Source organism: Euprymna scolopes, chromosome 15 (genome assembly GCF_053919585.1).
Source record: "Euprymna scolopes isolate OS-2025 chromosome 15, ASM5391958v1, whole genome shotgun sequence".
In the NCBI taxonomy this organism is placed as follows: Eukaryota; Metazoa; Mollusca; class Cephalopoda; order Sepiida; family Sepiolidae; genus Euprymna; species Euprymna scolopes.
The window spans coordinates 59493663-59517687 of record NC_136496.1 but is presented as its reverse complement, the minus strand read 5'-3'; positions in this window follow the sequence as shown (position 1 = coordinate 59517687).

Genomic DNA, 24025 nt, shown 5'->3' with positions numbered 1-24025 from the left:
CCTAATAACTGGCTCTATTTGTAATTGAGCACTTTCATATAAACACAGTAATGATTCACTGATTTTTACCTTGTGGACCGTAAACTTTCCTGCAATATTAATTAATATATATATATATATATATATATATATATATATATATATATATATATATATATATAAATCGTTTTGTGGTGTCTTATGGGTGTCGTAAACAGATGTTTGTTTTGTGTATTTTCTACCCTTTTGAATGTTGGTGTGTGTGTGAGCACATGTTATTTGTTTTCTAAAAATGGTGAATGTTGATCATGTTAGATATTTTCAATAAGTATGTGTAAGACAAATGAGAGGAAAAATTGTCAACAACCATGATGTCAGATGTTGAATGCTAAAAAAAAAAAATCTAAGATAAAAGACTTTCCTCAGATATTGAAATAAATGTATGAAATGAGTTCTGTTCTGCTAAAAATGAAAAGGAAATGTATACATTATATAAGGACTAATTTGCTTTGCTGTTTAAGAAAAGCCTTTTTTCAAATAATTCTATTAAAGCTGAAAATATGCTTTGAAGAATTCAATTTACTGCTGAAATTCCTTCAGAATTTGCCAAAATCTTAATTTTCATGTTTCTGAATTTGGAAAGAAACGTCTTTTCGAAGTATTGGAACTTATCAAGTTAAGTGTACACATTTGTATGAAGCTTTTATTAAAATCTTGAGTATTTTATAGACTTATATTCCACTTTATAATATTCCCAGGACTTATAAGAATTCCAAAAGTCAAAAGTTTGTATTCCATGTCATGTACACTGAAAGAATGGCTTGTAAAGAATATACAGGGTGTTTCATAAGTTGGTCACTTTCTAACAAGTTATATATCAAGAACTTTTATAAGAACACAATTGACCATCAAGACTTTTCAAGTTTATATATAAAAAAAACGAGGATAAAATTCTTAAAACAAAACTTTACAAATGTCCAATGTGTGCAACGTTGGTTACGTAATATTCATCCAAATAATGATTCAATTTGCTCCATACACAAACTGGCATATCATGGTTGATAAATAACTGCTAAATTAATGCAACTCTCACCTCCTTAAAAACCGACAGTTGTCAAATGGTACTTCTCCTCCCCAATCAAATTTTAGTTATTGAGATATAAATTCTTGGAAAGTGGTATAAACTTATGAAACAGCCTTACACAACAATACTTTTCAAATCAAGTCTTATAAACTTGTAATAAAATGGGTGAAATTCTAACCTGACAATGTCAAACTAACACAAAAAGTAATTTTATTTCCCCTGTGTTTAACGTCTCATTAAATGTGAACACCTTTGTGGTCTCTCTTTATTTTCATTGATTTTTTTTTTTTTTTTAATGATTACGCAAAAAAAAAATAATGTAAAAATGATCGGATCATGCAATGGTTTGCTTAACCATTCCACATTCCATGCCAATTTTACGAATTCAAAACTGGAGAAAAATTTAAAATAAAAGATTTAAAAATAAGTATATATATTTTTTAATTCAGATGTATAAAACAAAAACCAAACAAAACTGTTAACCAATGTCACAGTCTCCTGTACTGTTTCATAAGAGATGTAATTTGATAATGTGTATTTCAATTAAGGGGCATAACTCTTGCGTATCAATCTTGGAATCCTAATTCTATTTTACATGAAGCCGTGTATTTGGCATTGCAGGTCATTGCCTAAAATAAAATCCTTAATTATGTTCTTTGATTGTTCTATTGTGTCATCTGTTGACTCTCTTGCAAGTCATTGTCCATTGAATGTAGAGATAGAAAATAATTGTTAAAGGGTTCCATATTGAAATATTTTACATGAATTTTATGCTATTAAAATATAGGATTGCTTTCACTACTAAATTTGCATATGCTGTTTCATAAGTGTTCACTAAATAATTTTCTTAAGAAATTAACTATGATTCAGTTATATATATTAAATGGACTTGCATCATGGTTATTAATTATAAATGCATATTAGCCAATTACTTGAACAAGAAAGCCTGTATCCCTGACAAGAACAGCTACAGTTTGGGTATTTATTTACCTAAAACCTACACATTGATCCAAATGATTGACATTAAAATTATTGGTTAATTACTTTGAAATAAAAATTGCTAATTTGAGTTATGTTCATAAATATTGTTGATTTCATTAATTTTTTTGTTTTTATTTTATAGGAAGGAAAGATAATAGGGAAATAGCAATTAAAAAAATACATTCTAGTAAAACAAAACCCCAAAAAAAAAACTAATCGAAGAAAGTTAATTATTGTATAAAATGATTAAAAAAATTTTTTTTTTTTTTAATATTTAATTTTTAAAAAATAAACGCATTCTAGCTATTGCTCTTGGTAGCTAAACACTATTCAAAATTGGTTCTTGTACATACTTTTCCAAACAGTTCAAATTTGGACATTCTTTGACATGACTGAGTTAGCTTGTTTTTCTGAACAAATAAATTTGCAAAAATAAAATCTTTAAAGAGTGAAATTTTCTAAAATTTGTAATTTATTTTTGTACAATTTTTTATGTTTATTTTATTTTTTTATTCAATCAAATTACATCATCACTAAGCAGAAACCAGCCATCTTTGAATTATTTGGACAAGTGTTTAAAAACAAGAAACCATCTTGACTGATTTCCAACTATCGTGGACAATATCTATGCTACTCCATTTTTTTTTTTAAGTAAACATTTTTGCCAAACAACATTGAATTTAGGAGTTTTTAAATAGCGCTGATCTATAATTTTTAAAGCAATTATTAACCAATAATTGCATTGTTATGTTTGGTAATATCTTGTTTTGGCTGCCTAAAAATGTAATCAATTTAGATGAATTATTTCCCTTAAATTTAGAAATATCTCTTTAGAATTACACTAACAAGGGGAGGGACTTCAATGAGAACAATAATTTTCTCCTTGATTGTCAACATGGCGTTGACAGTCAAATCAATTTACCAACTTTAAAATAGTTCCAAAATCTGATAAAGCCATTATTAGCATGATGGAATTACTTTTTCAGGAGAGATAATCATGTAAATTATATGAAAATGTAGGTTCTTATTATAGCGTAATTCGAAAAATTGAAATATTGAATTTCAAGTGAAATTAATAGTATCTACTTAATTGTCATAACACAGTAATGAACATATCAAAAAATTATGAAAAATAATAAGGTAAAAAAATTATAAATGAAAATAGTTTTCGAAGACAGCAGCAAATTGAGTTTGGGGAAAAAAAAAAGTCCTAATTGTAACAAAAAGGGAGGTAAATATTTTCTGAAAACTGAAAATCATTGGCCAATTTAGCAAAACTTAAGTTTCGCTAAATTATCTTTGAAAACTGTTTTCATTAATAACTAATTTTCTACCTCATCGTTTTTTGTAATTTTTGGATATTTTCATTACTGTGACATTACAATTTAGTAGGTACCATTGGTTTTACTCGAAATTCAATGTTTCAGTTTTGAATTTTGCTGCAATAATGAAGAGGAACCAAAGTGTGTTACATTTTGAAAAGGGAAAAAATAATTCCTTTACATTTTTTTTTTTTTTTAATTCATTAATAAAATAAAATATACCAATCTTAGTTTTATTGTTTTCTCATTGAAGTGGTTCATTTCTGCAAAGTAATTCCATGATTTGTAAGTCTTGGTAAAATAATAGTATTTTCTTTGTTTTTAATTAATTCAAGTGAATTTGAATCAAAATATCTTTTATGTACAAAGAAATCACCACTTATCAAGTGTTTGTTTACTTAGTACTTCCCACAACGTACGATAAACACGTGTTACTGTTGGCTGGACACCATTTTGAATATCCACTCGAGACAAGGAACATAACAAAATATATAGAATAAAGTCACCAAGTTCGATAATTCCAACTTGAACATTGCTGGTGTATTCTGGGATCGGTCAAAGTTCCAACAAAACGAAAAACAAAAATGACTTATTAACACAAGAATTTCAGTAGAGGCTCCCATCTTTGTCAAACAGTTTGCGACCTGTTCCTGTCCCCTAATCCATTCAATTTGAATTTCTTCTTTTACCAACATTTCCTTTACTCTGGCCACATCGACCCTCAAACGTTTGTCACTTACAAGATTTGATGATTTTAAATTCTCTACTAAAGATGCATTGTCTGTTTTGCGAAGAACTTCAGGCAACTTGGGAAATTTGAAAATTTCTTGCAGCACAGCAGCTATCCTCTATTAGCAGCTTCACTGAGTACAAGAGTCTCTGATACCAATGGACTCTTTGTTACTTGGTCAGGTTTTTTTGATGACCAGCATATAGGAACCAGTCTATTCATTTTATCATAAACAACGATAAATCCACTCTTTGAGAAACCATCCTCTAAGCTGGCATAGATAGCTTTTGAATAATAAAACCACACTCAAATCTGAAGTATTTCCCAGCTAGGGAAATGATATGGAACCTGTCTTTGACATAAGTTTTAATAGTGACTTGTTGGCTTCAAATAGTAACTTTACTTTATTTTCCGGTATTACTCATTCTACATGCATCAAATGATACATCAGGTCGAGTTTGCGTAGATACCCACATCATTTGACCTTTTTAAATCTGTCTTCTCATCTTCACTCAGTTCATTTTTCCTTAAGGATTTTCCTTTCTTTATATCTATTGGAGAAATAGATGACACATAATTGTTTTGGTTTATAAAGATTCCATCTTCTGTTTGTCTAATGCACAATCACAGAAATTTGAAAATTCCATTTTCATACATTCCAACTTAGAATATTTACTTTAATTCTGAAATCACATTTTTTAAAAATTTATTTTTTATAATCATTTCCATAAAATATAACGTCATCTATATGCATTGCCAGGATACCATCAAGTTCTCGGATAAATCATGCCAAAGAAACAGTACATTGTCATATGTACTTAATATTCCTTTTAGTTACTTCATGAGTAACTTCCTTGTGCCATGAACAGGGCGCATTATTCAATCCATCAATACATCTTTTCAGTGTCCACACTTGTGACTCCGGACATGCCTCAGATGGTAATCTGAGAAATGCTTCTCTCTCTAGCATATCACCTTGCAAAAATGACGAGATGAAATCAAGGATCTCCACATGCCAATTCTTTATGGAGGCTGTTAACATTTTTTTTTTTTTTTTTTTTTTTTTACAAGGGTGTCACCACTTATCAAGGCCCAGAGGCCACTCGAGGATAAGGGTTAATAGGTATACATTAGTCATTGTGATTTTAGCATAGTAAACAGTGGGAATTTTGAAACTTGGATTACTTAGGGGGACGATTCAATTAGAACTTGTTCACATTGGACTTTTTCTTTTTTTTTTTTTTTTTTTTTTTTTTTTCATAGGTATCAACTCATTATCAAGGTCAAGAGGCCACTCAAGGATAAGGGTTAAAGAGTGTACAGTAGAAATTGGACAATATAATAATCATTAGTAATGAAAATTTGTTAAATTTGATAACTTATATGGAACGGCTCATCAAGGACTTATTTACGTTAGACTTGAAGACAACCATATTGTAGTCAGCCGGAAAGCAGGAAAACGGAAGACAATTCCACAGGCGTGCAGTTCTAATAAAAAAGCTTTGTTCATGGAATCTACGTTTAGGTTTAGGCACAGATAAAAAGTGGGGGGAATTATTGATAGTGTTTACAGCTAGACGAGTGTTTCTTGTGAAAGTTTTGCGAGGGGGGGACCATAGATTGAAGCTCAGTCGAACACTTTCCATGAAAATAACGATACATCAGAGACAAACTCGCAACATCTCTTCTGTGAGATAGAGATTGCAAGGAAGAGAAAAGGACATCTCCTACGAGGCTACGAAGTCTATTTTGAACTCTACCAAGGCAGGACAAGTCCTTTCTAGCAGCTCCTGCCCAGATGTGGCAACAGTATTCCATCCTTGGACGTACCTGGCTCTTATATAGATAGAGAATTGCATCAGCAGTGAGATATCTACTGGATCGATAGAAAGATCCCACCATTTTTCCAGCGGCCTTGGCAACAGATTTGATGTACGTGTTCCATTTAAGATCAGGAGTAATGGTCAAGCCCAGAAGCTTGTCAAAACTTGAGGCCTCCTGAAGACGAGAGCCATTCATTTCAATTGATGCCAGATGTGGATCAGAATGTTAATGATGTAAAGAGAGAAGCTTGGTTTTAGATGCATTAAAAGTAACCAGCCACTCCTTTCCCCATTGTACTACATGCTCAAGATCAGAGGAGAGAGAATTGGAGAGAACTTGGTCGTTTACTGTCTTAGATGTGCTACCATAAATGGTAGTGTCGTCAGCATAAATGTCTACAAATGATGTAAGGATGTGATTTGGAAGATCATTAATGTAGATCAGGAAAAGAGTTGGGCCCAGGATGGACCCCTGAGGGACACCGGCATTAATACTGTGGGCTTCTGATTTTTTCCCATCAACTACTACTCTTATGAACCTATCAGAAAGAAATGATTTAATAATTGAGAAGACATTTCCAGCTATACCATAGCTAGAGATCTTATGAAGTAAACCTTTATGCCATACCCTATCAAAGGCCTTAGATATGTCAAGAGCAATTGCCCTAGAAAGGTTGCCTCCGTCGAGAGATTTGCTAATCCTATGAGATATAACTAAGCACATCTGCTGTAGATCTAGCAGAACGGAAACCATATTGAGTGTTACTAAGAAGGTTATTTTTGCTGAGATGGTTGATTACTTCTGTATTTAACAGATTTCAGCAACTTACTCATGACGCACAGGAGATTTTTGGCCTGTACTGAGAGGGGGATGAGTGATCACCTGAATTCTTAAATACAGTGCATACAGATGAAATTTTCCAGGGAGATGGGAAACTATTCTCCTTAAGACAACGTTTAAATAGTTTTGTAAGTATGGGCGCTAGTTCAGGTTGAAGTTTTTTGAGTACTATAATTGGAATACCGTCCGGGCCAGTTGTTTTACTGGAATCAGGGTTTTTGATTAGCTTGGCAACATCACGTACAGATATACGTATATCACATAGTGTGTTTTCAGATACAGGAGGAAATATTGGGGGTTGGCGGCCTTGATCGCAAAAGTTAGAATTAGCTGCAAAGTTCTTGACAAAGAGTTTGGCTTTGTCTGATGCTGACGAGATTACCTCAGGTCCATTGATGATAGTTGGAATGGAGCGCACACTTCTGTTCAGAATTCTGTTTGCTACAAGAGACATAGCTTCATGGCTGCCTGTTGGAGAGTCTGTTTTTATGTTATGTGAATTTTTTTCATAGCCATCTGCTACAAGACAAACCTTCATTAACTTTTTGTTATCTTTAACTTTCTCAGTCATCGCACATCTTGTTGATATGCGTTTTTGACCTATGTTAGGGACACATTCATACACTTCATGAGTTTTCATGTTTTTTATTTCTATCTCCTTTGCATCAATCACATCTTTTGCTTGTTCTTGTTCAGTTGTGAGAAAAACATGTTCTTCATGATTTCTTTCTGTTACTTGGGGAAGTTCTCACCACTGATAAACCTTATCCCAATTGATATACATTGGCAATTCATTTTTTGCAGCTGGTTCTATATTCCGCCAATGGCCATAATTTCCAGTTGATGTTGGTTGTGTACTCATAATCTTTCCTTTTTTCCACTCTTTACTTCCAATAATTTTATATTCCACTATTTTCCCTTTACTTAGCCTTGTAGTATCGTCTTTCAGTTCCTGCCTATTACGATTGGAATTTTCATCATATTGATTTTTAACTTCCTCTTCCAAGACTTCATTCATCTCATTTAAGGGAATTGTATTTTCTTTATTCCTTGGCCTTCCAAGGTCCTTGTTTACCTTCATCAAGTGACATGGATGCATCCTGTAGAATGCTCCTCCACGTCGGATCAATACACATTGATCCTCTTTACCCAAAACTTTGGTATGGCCACACCATCCTTTATAGTTTTGTCTTCTAGAGTAAATACTGTCACAAATCGTTCAGTCACATAATGCCTTATATTAAATCACGGTGCTCTCCAAATTTTGTCACTTGATTCATCCTCTATGAACCTTTTTCTCACAGAATGTAAGGCATTTGAATGTATTCTAACCATATTACTGGTTGAAGCATCTAATGTGGGTAACTGGTCTATCAAAACTGATGGCATATTTATGTTGGATACAAAAACAAGCTCATTTAGACTATGTCCAGAATTATTCTGAAGAGCATTTTTGGCACTAACAGCCCAAGCCAAAGCTATTTCTGGTTCACATTTCTCATCTTCCAATGTTTTCTCCATTGCTTTAGCCAATTAGTCCTCGAGCGAAAGAGCAGGACACAAAATGTTTTAAATAATAATAGAATAACAAAGACTGTCGCTGGCGAGGACTACTATTGACTGTAATCAGTTATACAATCCTTTTGAAATTTTCATCTCTATTTTTCTCATTATATATTTATGAAACCTATATGAAATATGTTCCTTATTAAATTTTAATGATTTTCTATTTTGAAAGAAGTTTAAAAAAATTTAATCTCAAAAATTATTTTAAAGTTTTTGTTTAAAACAATTCAGATTTTTTCATTATTCAGACCTGTAATAATACAAGGAGGGGGTTGCAAAAATGAGTTTTGGTGTGAGGAGAAATACAAACTGAAATAGAGAGAAGAAGAGTTTTAAAATATAATCTTAAAAAGATAAGATACAAGTTAGAAAAGCATTTCATCCAAGGCATGAAAATTGTTAAACAAAATGTTTTTACTATAGGCTTTAAAAATAAAGGTACAAGATTCAATTTGAAATTTATTTATCTTCAAAGTGCACTTTTATAAATTTTACAAAGTAAGGTATAAAAATTTAATTTAAATTGAATCAAAAACTTACCTTGGATTTATTTTATGCAATGTACATTTTGTTGCAATTTAAAAACATTATCTTTCATCTAGCAATTAATGATATAGATATAAAATTTTCAATGATTTTTTTTTTAAATGCAACAGAATGTACATTACATAAAATAAATCCAAGGTAATTTTTTGATTCAATTTAAATTAAATTTTTATACCTTACTTTGTAAAATTTATAAAAGTGCACTTTGAAGATAAATAAATTTCAAATTGAATCTTGTACCTTTGTTTTTAAAGCCTATAGTAAAAACATTTTGTTTAACAATTTTCATGCCTTGGATGAAATGCTTTTCTAACTTGTATTATATTGTGACGTTCCACAGTGCCATTACTAAATTGACTGTCAGCAAGTTTCAATATTTAATTTTTCATTGATCTCTCTCTAACCATCGTTATTAAATTATCTCCCATCTTCACTGATTAAAAATGTTGTGAATGTTCCGGGCTGGGAGAAGCTAAGTCAGGGTGATTACCCCTGGTTAGAATGTTCAACTCTAGAACAGCACTTCACCCTATGCTGCTCGTAACACAGAATAAAAAAGGAGAAATAAAAAAAGAGATGAAGTGTGTCAGACGCAGATTTGCGTCCTAGAATGACGTTGTCTGAGATTTGTGAATGATTCTCATTTAACCAAAACCAAAAAAGACAGCAAACAAACGTAAAACTTCTTTAAAAAAGAAATCAGAAAAACAAAAGGCATAAATCAAGGAAAAAAATGGACATGTTCAGAAAAACAAAAAAACACAGCAAAAAGCGAAAAAAAAAATGGCATAAATAACCCTTTGATTCGGTTAACTCCATGGTGCCTTTCACCCAGTAGAATTAAAATTCCATTCCAGTTTTTTTAGCAACTACTAAGTAAAGAAAACCCAAACCGGTGTTCCTTCGTAACTGTCTCTTTTGGATAATCCTGCAATGGTGTTAAGTGGTGGGGGGGGAAGGAGGAATTTATTAGAGAGAAAATATTTTACCACTTCCATTGATCTTAACTGATTTTGGCAGTGAACTCTCAGCAGATAGAATATAGGAATCTACGATTATCGAGGAAGTGGATAGGTAATAGGCCTATAAAACACCTCAGATATTGTGCTGCAGTTTGTGTGTATTATATTTGCATGAAATGTCTTGATTTTCGATCCTATTAAGGTCAAATCAGAGGGGAAAAATGAGTTCATTTTATATATATATATATATATATATATATATATATATATATATATATACGGATTATTTTCTTTCATTTTATCCTCCCCTCCCACCTCTACCGAAATCATTACACGAATATTTTTTTTCACTTTTCTTGGTTTTAATCATCCTGGCAGCAGAGTACCTAGTGGATGCGTCAATTAGGTGTAAAATACAGTAATGGTTATGTTTGAATTCTTTTAAGTCCATACAGTAAACCGATTTCCAAGAGCCAATCTCACCACCAGACGAAGGAGTTTTCTAAGCCTTAAACAAACTGAACACAAATCACAGACATCCTTAATAAAAGCCAGAATCCCTTCATCATGAAAGGCCCTTCTGTCTCTCACCAATGATACCAATTTCCCTTTTGATGCATGAGCAAACTGTTTATGTAATTTCTAAGCCTTCTGTTCTTTTCTCCATTCTAGAGCATTTTTTAAAGATTCACAATATAAGTTTGGTGACTTTTCGGCCTGTAAAAACATATTTGTCTATAGGAGGCTACGTCTAGAAGTTTTTTTTGTTTTTTTTGCAATTTTATATATTTGCTTAAAATCTTACAGCTGTCAATTTTAAAATCTAATATCCCAGCAGTTTTCATTGATTTATGACTTTGTCAAAAAGAATTTACTTTTGTTACTGTGTCAGACTCTATGCATACTCTGATACCTTTTATGCCTCCTATAGTTACCGGAAATTTAACTGCTTTAATTGCTTTACCTCCTCTCCATCACCAAAACAAAATGTCCTGTTGGATTCAAGTCTTCACTAACCGTTTATTTTGGTCATTTAATGAACCAAAAAATACATTTAACCAAAGTTCTCCAGTAACAGTTCTAGAACAGGCAGGATCCAACACTGCCATACCCAGTGTTTTTACAAGATTGGACATTTTTATATTAGAAGCATTTATCAATGTTTGATAACAGATCCCGGAATTACTTAATGAGAGGTGTACATGGTTTAAATTCACAACAGTGTTAATATTTCTAGGACTAAAACCAGTATAGTCTTTGGCAAATGCCTCATAGAACCATATTTGAAAAAACACATTGTCCTACCTTGTGTGTCTATTGGATTTGTTTTGTTTCTTCAATAGAATTTTTGTTCCCTTCTACTTCCATTCCGATTGAAATTTACATTTTCAATTTCTTCCTTGATAGCAGGGACTGTTTTGCATACTAATGAAGAAATATTAGAAAACACTTTTTTAAAGTATCCTTCATTGTTGTGAAAGCTAAACTTCCACATGTTGTCCTTGCTAATTTTTCATTTTCTTTTGATACATTCGCTGTGTTTAAAACAAAAATGGTTGAACTCCTTCAAGCAGAGAAATTCCATATTTACATAATATCTGGTACACATCTGGTATTCATAATGCACCAAAAATTTTATGGTTATTCTAGCAGCTCTTTTGTAATAGTGAAATTCCTTGAATGACATGTATGCCATCATGTTTTCGTCCCTTAAATATATTTTGTTCAACTTGTCTGTAATTATTTTGAATCCATTAGTTCGGCCAATATCCATGATGTCCAAGTGTTGAACGCATTCGCATGTTTTGTGGCAATGACAAAAATACTGCTTGGCCTTGTTTTTCCTTATGTAAACCCGTGAAGATAGACCAGAGACGAATATCTTGTTTTCACTCTGTGTACATTTCTTCACTCTGCAAAATCGGTGGCTGTTTCATAAATGACGTCATCTTTCGTTCAATTGTGTTTCAACATAAGTTGAATAGATATAATATCTGTCACAATAGTTCACTTAATATTTCCCATGGTAAACATGTTACTGTTGGCCGGACACCATTTTGAATATCCACCCAAGACCAGGAACATAATTAAATATATAGAAGAAGAAGGCTAAGTTCGATATCTCTAACTTTAACATTAAGGCCATTCGAGGATAAGGGTTAATGAGTGTACAGTAGTACAATGGGACAATATCGTAGTAATTGTTAATAGTGGAAATTTGGTAAATTGGATTACTTAAGGGGACAGCTCATCAAGAATTGTTCACGTTGGACTAACCATATTGTAGTCAGCTGGAAGCAGAAGAGTTCCACAGGTGTGCTGTTCTAAGAAAGCTTTGTTCATGTAATAGGTTTAGGCACAAATAAAAAGTGGGAGAAATTATTGATAGTTGTTTCAGTTAGACAAGTGTTTTTTGTGAAAGTTTGGTGGAGGGATCATAGATTGGTGCTCAGACGAGCATTTGCCATGAAAATAATAAAGCAGACAGACTCACAACGTCTCTTCTGTGGGAAAGAGTTTGCAGGGAAGAAAAAAGAGCATCCCCTACTTAGTTTTAAAGATAGAGAATTGCATCAGCAGTGAGATATCTACTGGAGCGGTAGAACAATCCCATCGTTTTTCCAGAGACTTGGCAATGGATTTGATGTTTGTGTTCCATTTCAGATCACAAGTAAAGGTCGAACCCAGAAGCTTGTCAAAACATGGAGCCTCCCCAACACGAGAGCCATTCATTTCAATTGATGTCAGAAGGGGATCGGAGCATAGAAGCTTAGTTTAAGCATTAAAATATATCAGCCACCTCTTTTCCCATTGTACCACGTGCTCAAGATCAGAGGAGAGAGAATCGGCAAAAAAATTTGGTCATTTATGGCTTTTGAAGTGTTACCATACATGGTAGTCAACAGCATAAATGTTTACGAATGATCTTAGAATGTCATTTGGGACATCAGGAAGAGAGTTGGGGCCAGGATGGATCCCTGAGGAACTCAAGCATTAATACTGTAGGCTTCTGATTTCTGCCCATCTTATGATCCTATCAGAGATAAATAATTTAATAATTTAGAAAAAATTTCCAGTCATACCGTAAGTGAAGATCTTGTGGAGTAGACATTTACCCTATCAAAGGCCTTTGATATGTCGAGCAATTGCCCTAGAAAGGAGGCCTCCATCAAGAGATTCACTAATCTTATGGGTATATAACTGTTAGCACATCTACTGTAGATCTATTAGAACGAAAATCATGTTGCATGTCACTAAGGAGGTTATTTTTGCTGAGGTGGTTGACTATTTCTCTATTTAACAAATTCCAGTAACTTACTCATGACACAGGAGACTTATTGGTCTGTACTGAGAGAGAGAGAGAGAGGTGACTGATCATCTGAATTCTTAAATATGGGGCATACTGATGAGGTTTTCCAGTGTGTTAAGAAGCAATTCTCCTTAAGACAACGCTTAAACAGCTTTGTAAGTATTGGAGTTAGTTCTGGTTGAAGCTTTTTCAGCACTATAATTAGAATGCTGTCAAAACCAGTTGCTTTACTGGAATCAAGGTTTTTGATTACCTTGGCAACATCACATCTTGATCGCATAGGGCAGAATTAGCTGCAAAGTTCTGGGCAAAGAGTTTTAGCTTTGCCTGATGCTGATGAGATTATCTCTGGTCCATTGATGATGGTTGGGATAGAGCACACACTTCTGTTCAGGACCTTGTTTGCTATTTGCCAAAATGGGTGAAAACCCAGACACTTATTACTCTATTACAGTGGTTGTTGGCAGTCCTAAAAGTGGCTTTAGTCTCGGTACATCTATTACGTTAGAAGCAATGGAAAAAGTGATTTTCTGCACAATAGCAGCAGCACATTCTGGAGAGAATCACAGCTGGCTGTTAGATTTTTGCTGGAATTTTTTGAAAGGTGTGAAGCGGTCTATACCTACATTTAACCATTCCGTCAGGTCTAATACTATAGTGGATACATTCTTTTTAAACATTGAATAGAGAGGTAGATCTGATATAAATGTACAGGAACTACCCTAGTCAGCCATAGACAATCGATATATTGTATGATGGAGAAGTACATATGAGGACTTATTACATTTCGTTTTTATCTTAACTGATACAACTGAGTGGTCAGAAGATCCCAGAATGGAGGATAAATGTAGCTCAGGGAAAGTTGTGAGAAAAAGGTCTAGAAGACTGGCATACTGACCGTCAGTGTCGGTCACACAGGTAGGTTCATGAACAATTTTAATTAGGTCATAAGCAATAGAGAAATCATGACGGAATCTCTTCTCATCATCTTGTCTTGTTTAAGAAGGATAACCATTCCACATTGTGAACATTGAAGTCTCCACAGACGTGAATGTTAGCCAAAGGATGAGCAGGCAGGATGTGGTCAATTTTCTCAGATATACTCTTAAAGATAACTCTGCTGTTGTGTGGGCGATAGAGGACAAATATAAGCAAAGTATTGTGAGCAAATGCAATGCAGAAGTGTATATAGGGTAATTTAGGGTCTTTACTGAAGATGGCCCTTCCACATCGAAAGCCATCTCTAATGTAGGCACATATTCTATGTCCATGGCGATCTTGTGGGGTTCGATTTTGATGTTTGATAGTTAATTTTGATTTATTTATATAAAGTTAAGTATGTGTATATGTTTATATATTTTTATGCATACAGTTTGCTCCTAAAATAATTATGGGTTATTATCTTTAGCTTGACTTAGTTTTATGCCAAGGGAGAGTAGTTCAAATTAAAATACCTTTGATTTTTTCCGAAATTTCATCAATAGGTATTAGCCATCAATTAATGTTCTCTGAATGTCAGTTTCTTTGGAGTATTTAAAAAGGTTTTTAGAGGGCATAATATGGGTACGATAACACATTTAAAAATTCAAATATGTTCAATCTGCAATACATTTTATCTAGTCACTAGACACCAATTAAGTGAAAGTCCCTTGAACGTAAAGCCTTAAATTTTAGATATTTTCTAGAATCAAAATTTTACTTGCCTGGATTCAAAGTCATTTCTTTGTTGGCACCTGCCAACATCTGTTCCTGTGACTCCAAGTTAGAACAGAGGTAAAATGGAGGAGGTAACTCTGTCTAAAATACAAAAGGAGTTCTCTATCGTCCCAACAAGAATCATATAATGGATTTTGATTATAATTTGAATAAGACTTCAGAGATCAGATTTAGTATCATTATATCTTGATTTTAATCTTTCTAAGAGGACATAAAACGGATTCTTCTCTGACTTCCACCATGTGTCTAGCATCTGGCGGAATTTCTATGAACAGAGCTTTTTGTAGAGGCTTACCACCTTTGGAACACATTGTCATGAGACTGCTTCCCTGCTAATCCCAGTAATTCTCATTGTAGATTACTTCAAAAATAATCAAATGCAGTTAACAGCATTAATCAATGTTAGTACTCATGTAGTGTTCCTCATCTTTCAACTGGCATTCATTACAATTTCATTAACCCTTATCCTAAAATGACTCTTGGCCTTGATAAGTGGTGATGTAAAATGTATTTAAAAAAAAAAGAAGAAAACTGAAGGAATTTCTAAGGTTAATGATGGACTCAGAACAAGTCTCGTTTAGGTTTTACTATGTAGTGTATTAAAAGTATGTTCAGACAAGGGGGTCAGTAGGATTATTTATGAGGGTCAATACATGGCTGCAAAATAGATTCCACAGAACACACACTTGTCCAGAGATAAAAATACATAGTAATATCCAATAAAATGCAAGTCAATAATACACTTTTCTGGTTTTCATATGAGTTGAAATACTCATCCTAGGATGAATTCATAACACTTGGATCCTTTAATAAGAGATGGTAAAAGTTATGTTAATTAATCCAATTTATAATGAATGCAGTTATATTTGAGCACTCCAAATTCATGAACTTGTGCCAAACAATGCTTAGAGGTTTTTGTATCTGTTCACAATATATGATCTTGGAAATCAAATTTATTGCAATTCAAATTTCAAACATTTCATATTTGATGTAAAAAATAACATACTCTTATATTATATTCTGAGTTGAATTACTCTGCCAAACTCATATAGTAAACTAAAAGTACTTTTGTTATTTCATTTTGATGCCCAACTCCCTACCCAGGTTGTCTTTCTATAAATCTTGCTCCTATCACAGTAGTCTTTACACTTTAGTAGCAATATGCCTTGTTTGGAGTGAACAAATGTTTAAAAATACTATTATGGAAATTGTGTGTCAGTTTGTATATTTGTAACAAAATGAAACCAGTTAAATAATATTGGTCCTGCTATGTAACTACACTAATACATAAATAGATTTGTTATTTAATACCATGTTCCTTTTAAACATACATACACATCGATTCAGCATAATAGTAAGAAAACATTTTTTTTTGTAATGAGATTGATGAGTTTGTGATCAAAAACAAAATGATTAGGAAGTATTGTTATAGAAAGCTGTCACAAATATCTCCATATTGAAAGTACCGCATAGCCAAATGTTAGCCTCAGAAATAGAATTTTGCAAGGAAAGTTTGGTTCACTTTAGTATTGAGATTTTGCACTATTCTCCTTTTCAATGCTATTTTCATGTTTCGGCTGTGAGGCAATCTCTGACCTTCACATGCATCTTCTCAAACTCTGAAATATATACAGAATTTGTAATGGAACTCTTTATTTAATCCATGGGGGTTGGTTGTTCTTGTTCCGTCAGCTATGACCAAGTAGAAATCTTAAGTAATACGTAATCTTCTTAGTATCACCTGTGCTCAGCATTGAACCTTCAAACTAGAGGTTGAAGGTCCAATGCTGTCACTTAAAACAGATTATTACTTAGCACTTTAACCATGATCATGGGTCAAAATAATCATTCTTTATCTCACAACTTCTGAAACAAAAATTTGCAATATGTAGAATCTTGCCAGAAAATGTTTCAGAAAAATGGCTAAGGTTTGTTTAAAAAATAACTTACTAATACATAGATAAATTCAAAATAATAAAAAAGAAAAAATGAAAAACAAATTGTTATGCTATATCGCCTACATTTTGCTTGTTATTGCATTTTTGTTACTCTCGTCTTTTGTAATATTATATCATTAGATGCAAGATGTATATAATTTTTTTTTTGTTTTATACAACAGCAAATTATGCCAAAAGATCCTAATAACCCGATATTAATGTAATGTGTTTTTAATCACAAATAATATTATTGGTTTCTACTATTTATATTTCATGTCTTTGCTGGAAACTAATCCACTCTTTTTACAAGTTAAAGGCCATAAACATGTTTGTAAAGTCGCAAATAATGTCAATTTTTCCTTCACTAGTTGTCTAATCAAGTTTTGTAATCTCTTTCACATTAATATTTCACTTAAATCTAGGTAGGACTAATGGATTTATATGTTTTCCTAAGTTAGTGCAAAGGACACAAGACAATGCGATGTTAAAACATAATGCTGATTCAAATCTTATTGATATAATAATATGCTGATTTCATGTTGAGTATATATTATCGCCCGGTTGTCAAAGTTTCAAAGCAAAAAAAGAATTTTCTTTAGATTTCATGTGTGACTAAAATAGACCTTCTTGGCTTAAGATCAAAGTGTAGTATCTGTCTGTTCAAAGATGGTACAATAACACTGCGGTGTCTGCATTTTCATTGGATGTGTATAGAATGTAAAAATGTCAAACACTTACAAATGGTTTAGTGATAGATCTCCATAAGCAGACATATTCTGAAATTATATTAACCAAAGTTTTTAGATAAGCATATTTTAGTTTGAACGTTCATGCTGAATGTGCATAGAATACATGAGAACAGAGAACAATATACAACAGGTAAAGGATACAATTGTGAAATTTCCACAGATCCTGCTAGTATTTTATAATAATCTTCTTTTAATAATACATGTACAATTGTGAACATAAAAAAACACAGAAAACTAGGCTGAACATGAATAATGAAAGAAACTGTTAGTACTTCTGCATTTATTGACTCACATTCCTGTAAATCTTGCCTCTGCATAACCCAGCAACTTATGCAAATCATTAGAATATGCCGAGCACTGACCAAGTTTTAAAATGCTAGAAAAAAGCACAACAATTATCGTTTAATTACAATGGAGAAAAATGGAAATACAATAAATAAAAATATGTGATCAACCTATCACAAGTTCCTTGAATATTTTTTTTGTCAAATAAAAGTATATTATTTTGGTAAGAAAAGTTTTTGAAAACATTAGATTTTCTTTTTTTTATTATTTATTTATTTTTTTTTATTTATTTTTTTTTTTTTTGGCAAGAAGGATTATTTCTGATGTTATATTTTTGGAGGGGAGAGCAGACATTTTTTTTTCTTGTTTTCTACTCCATTTTTTTCCTGATAAGGTTAAAGGGTAAATTATTTCTTAGAAATAAATTTGGTCAACTGAAGGGTCACCACCGACAGCAAAGAGGAATATCCTCTCCATATAATTTGTAGTAGCCTTTAGGGTTTACAAAATTAAGACTGCGGTTCACAGTTAGGCGTTGGAACCCTTCTAATCCTAATTTGCTGTAGGCTTTCCAATGGTAAGAAATGACCGTGGTACCCAGCATCAGAATGTACTTCTTTATTACGGGAAGGGCCAGGGTTTGGGCGTTACAGTTTGGTACTATAACCCGGAAACCCTTCTTGGTGGGGTCATATCCTTGGAAGAGCCAGAATGGTGCAAGGATCCTCCCATCGTTGTGTTTCCTCCTGCTGAGTAGGGATTTAATTAAGTTCACTAGAATCATGATGTCTAGACAGGTTTTATGATTTTAATTTTTTTGCACAAATAAAACTAATATTTTCTTCCAATTTAGTAACTGTTGTCTGCTAAGATTTTTGTTGGTTAAACACGCAACTCGTTTGTAATGTATGGTCAATCGATTTTTCATTGATCATTTTCGCCATATTCTGACATAATTTATTGAAATGTTAAAAATTACAAATCTATTACATAAATTTCAGCTGTCTGTTAGTGGGTTTGTATGTCCAGCTAAAAATTAAAAATAGAAAAGGGACCACCATGAATATGGTATTGTCTGACTGTCAATTCTTCGGACGTGTAATATCAAAAATTCAGAAAAAAAAAATTAATTTTTTCTACCTTAACGACTGTAAATCGTCTCCTTCCAAACGATTCTAACATCTGCACATGTGTGAATACTATTTGTCTCTCGCATCTGTTAAATACAAAAATTTGCAACATCATGTTATGACGGGCGCCTAGCCGATTGGGTTTGAGGGTTGGCTCATTAATATTAGTACCTGCCCTATGGCAGACATTGTTTTTTCTATTGCATTTAAACAGGGTTAAAGGATATTTAAAATATTTTTTTGTTTTGTGTTTGTATTATTTATTTATTTTTTTTATCGGTGGTGTAGAGGACTATGTTATATAAATCCTAATCCCGTTACAAAAGAAAAATAATGAAACGAATGGAATGAAGGAAACAAAGACTCAATTGCTGGGATAGATAAATTGTCGTTTATTTACTGTTAAAAGGATGAATGTTTTAGATATAACACGTGTTCATGCCCGCGCGGGTGTAACCATCGTTTGTTGCAGGATAGTTGTAGTATAGAAGGAAAAAGGAAATTTGTGTTCATCTCACGTTCGGGTCACTGTCGTTTGTTTGCGCGTGGGAAGAGAAGTGAGTAATGTAATGTAATGTAATGAAACGAGAAATGACAGTCCATTGTGTAGACAAAAAGGATAGAGGGTTGACATCAGTTAAACTGTGCGCCATGTTAGCCGTCAGCTATGCGGTGGTGTTTTCTGGCACAAGTAGTAGATAGAGAGAGAAAGAGTGTACGTACTGTCTGTTGGCCTTTTATCCCACATAGTAGTAAATGGTGTGAGGTACACGCGCACGCGCGCCTGCCGAAACAGTGGCGGCTGGTGTGCCGACCACTCACCTCGGAGGCTAGTCTAAAAAGGCTGGAAACAGCTTGACTCTTGCTTTTATAGGTGTTTCTTGTGGTCTTTTGTGCGGTGTGGATTTCCTTTGAAAGGGGAAGTAACGTCGTCCTTGTGTGCGCGTGTGTGAGTACATGTGTGTACGTTAGCGTGTGTGTATATACACGTGAATGTGAGTGCATGTATGCGAACATGAATATATGTACGTGTGTGGATGTGTGCACGTATGTTTGTGTGCGCGTATGTATGTGACAAGTAATATAGCTTGAAATGTGAACGTGTTTTTGTGTGAGACTAGGAAAGGCTCACGCAGTGGTTAATTAAATTAAAACAGAACATTTTTCTTATTTTGAATTTATCAGCGATTGAAATCAACTGAGGGTTACATTATGGCGGTTACCATAGCTTTTAACGACGTTTGAAAAAGGGGTCACCATTTTGGTCAGTCCCCTTTTTGGGGCACCTCCAAAATTAGAGAACAAGAGTGCTGAAAAAGAACGGTTGGGGAAAAGAAAACATTGGGTTATAATTAAGTGCGACGAGACTTTAGGATTGATGATGTTTTATAAAGGTTTCCAAGATATAGGGTTACAAAGAGGATAGTACATTTTCATTGATAAAAGTCTTTACCCAGGAAAACTGGTCCGTCACATGTTGACGCTTCTATCGTTCCCGCATGTCTGAGACAGATTTCTTCTTTGTATCTCCCTCAAAGACAGTCCTCCATTCCGATTGACTGCAACCTCTGGTGAAGGAAGGAAGGGAAAAGTAGAAGAGTAGGGAGAAAGAGAGAAATAAGGGAAGCATACTGCAGCAGCATCATAGTAGTAGTTCACTACACGAATCCCCCTCCTAATAATGGAGTTAAGTACTCTCCACAGAATTATTATATGTGTATTGCCTAAATTTATTTAAAAATAAAAGCACTCATTTTTCTTTTTCCAGCTTACTTTCCTACCAGATCTAGACTTATATGTGTCTTCAACTTTGTCGGTATCATCTGTCTTAATAAGTTTATCATTAGTAGTACCATCATTTGTCTGTGCCTTCTCAGTCAGTCTAATTTTATTAGTACTAGTTGATTCTATGTACGGCTTTAATCTATCTATTGATACGTGTGTATGAGTACCGTTGTTCATATTGATCTGATAATGCTTATCTGATCGAGTCAAAACTTTATAAGGACCTGAGTATGGTGCTTCTAATGGTTTCCAAACTCGATCAACTCTGAGCCATACTTTTTCACAGGAAGATAAACCTTTCGGTATAAATGTTTTGGGACTGTCATGGATATATCCTTTTCCATTGTTGAGTACTTCAATTTGGGACATCCATTCACACAAATTACGTATGTACTGGTTATTAACTGGAGTTTTTCCTACTCTCTGCTTGTGCATCAACTGCTGAGGAATCAATATCGGAGCTCCAGTAACAGACGTAAAAGGGGAATAGCCTGATTAATTAGGGGTGCTACGTATACCTAGCAGAATCATCGGTATTGCTTTCATGCATGATTCTTTTCAAGCCATTATTGCCGCTTTAAGGGTACGGTGTGCTCTTTCGATCATCCTGTTACTTTGAGGGTGATACAAAGTTGTCCTCAATCGGTAAAAACCTACTACCTTGGCTAATTCCTGGAACAATTCGCTCTCAACCTGATTACCTCTGTCAATTACAACATGCAGAGGGACTCTAAATCGAGATAACCATGCATTGATAAATGCTTCTGCTACCGACTGTGCAGTTATCTCAGTCATAGGCTGTACTTCAATCCAGCGAGTTGCACGATCGATGCAAGTAAGCAAATATTTGTAAGGGCTTAGGTAAGGGTCGGACTCATTGCGCGTTAAGGGCAGGGGTCCAACAATATCAATATGTACCTTCTGGAAATGTGCAGATGGTAACTCAAATTCTTGGACTGCAGACTTTGTGTGTCTGTGAATTTTTGATTGTTGACACACTACACATTCTGCACGGAATTGTTTAATCGTTTTATCTAAACTAGGCCAAAAGTATCTGGACTTGACCAGTTTTATAGATGTTCCCGTACCAGGATGCACCAAGCTATGTAAACTGTTGAAAATAGCTTGATGAAGCTCTTTTGGGATAAATGGTCTGGGGTACTTAGTTGAAGTATCGCATAGGACTGAGCCGACTTTGCTTGACACACTGTATTCTTTCAAATTAGTGTATGACTTTATTTCGTCATCATCTTTTTGTGCCTAGGCTATTTCAACCAAGTTGCATGCATCTATCTGCACAGCTAATGCAGACCGAGACATACAGTCTGCAACTATATTCTCAGCTCCTTTAATGTACTCCACGTTAGCAATATATTCGGCAAGCACTGATAAGTGTCACTGTTGTCGATCCGACTTTGCTGGTGTCTGACTATAAAAACTATAAAATGGCTTATGTGAATAATGTCACATGACAACCCTCTATGAGGTGGCGGAAATGTATCACTGAAAAATAAGCTGCTAGTAGCTCTCTGTCAAACGTGGAATACTTGGCTTGGGTTTGAGAAAATTTCTTGGCAAAGAAACTTATAGGTACTGGTTTCATGCAGCACCAGCAGTGTATTGAGTAGCATTTGTAACTAAGTGGTATTCTGTAGCTGAAGACTGTGGATGAGCTAACGCCATACTTTCCGATAATTTGTTTATTATTGTTTTGAAGGCGTTAGTTTCTTCCTCGTTAAGCTTGGTCTTTGCTTCAGGATCCAACCTCATCCATTCGGATAGTGGTAAAATTATGGATGCATAATTAGGGACTAATTCGCAGTAAAAACCTGTCATCCCCAGAAATCTACGTAAGCTTTTTGAGTTTGAAAATTTTCTGATACCTAAGGATATCAGAAAATTTTCAAACTCTTTGATTTTTTTTAAAGTAGGCAACAAGCCTTCTTTGCTTACATGAAAACCTAAGAAATCTAACTCTGCTACTCCGAATACACACTTATCTAAGGAAATCTTTAAATTGTTATCACTAAGGATCCTAAATACTTTATCTAAATCTTCTTTGTGCTGTTGCTCACTTTCGTTAAAAACTAGTATGTCGTTTAAATATATAAATATGCAATTTAATTTTTAAAATATTTTATCCATAAAATGCTGAAATGTAGCCACAGCATTCTTTAAACCAAATGGTATGTAATTAAGCTCAAACAAACCAAAAGGTGTCACTACTGCTGTCTTCGACACATCTTCAGGGTGTACCTTAATCTGATGATATGCTGCAGTTAAATCTATTTTGGAAAAATATTGTTTATTAGCTAACTGTGTGCAGAAGGAATTTATATTTGGTACCAGGTAGCAGTCTTTTTTGGTAATGCTATTTAACGCACGGAAATCACCGCACGCTCAATATGACCCATCCGGATTCTTCACCAAGTGCAAAGGGGTTGCCCACTCACTACTGGAAGGCTGGATAACTCCGGTATTTAGTAACTTTTTAAATTCTGCCTGTGCTGCATCTAACTTAGGACCGAAAAGTTGTCTGGCTTTAGCAAAAACTGGTATGTGGCTGCCTGTATCAATCCTGTGATACACTCAACCATAGTCTTTGTTTGTGTCACTATGTGGTGAAAGCACGTTATTATATTTAACTATTACTTCTGAAACATAATCTGCTAGGTCTATTTTGTTAATCACTACAGCCTCGGTTCCCGTTACTGCATTGACTATAATTACACGCTCCATTACATTATCACGGATGGATCTATTTTTACAATCCACTATAATGTTAAATTTGTTTAAGAAGTCAAATCCTAACAAAGGGTTAGTGACATCTGAGATTACGAACCTCCATTGAAAAGATCTTCTCAAATGGTGTATCTTAACTTCGAGGTTTGTCTGACCATAGCATTTTATGCTTTCACCATTAGTGGTAGAGATGTGAACAGGAGTTGGCTCCAGAGTAATTCCATTTACTATGGAATGTAGTAAAATGGAAACACTGGCTTCTGTATCTATGATAAAATTGACTTTAGACGCTCCTATTTTAGCAGAAACTTCCAATAATGGCACCACTACTGGAGCAAATGCAGTCCGCCTTTCTAGTTTTCCGAATCACTAGGGGCGGGAGAGGAAGGGCGCGAGTTAGGTAGAGTCTGTAAGCTACTCTTTTTCTTTGGCCACTTACACCATGGCTTACATGTACAAGCCTCCTCTGCGAAATATATATGGGCTCTACATATCTTCGGCCGCTGTTTCCTTCTATATGGACATAGGCCAGCTGGA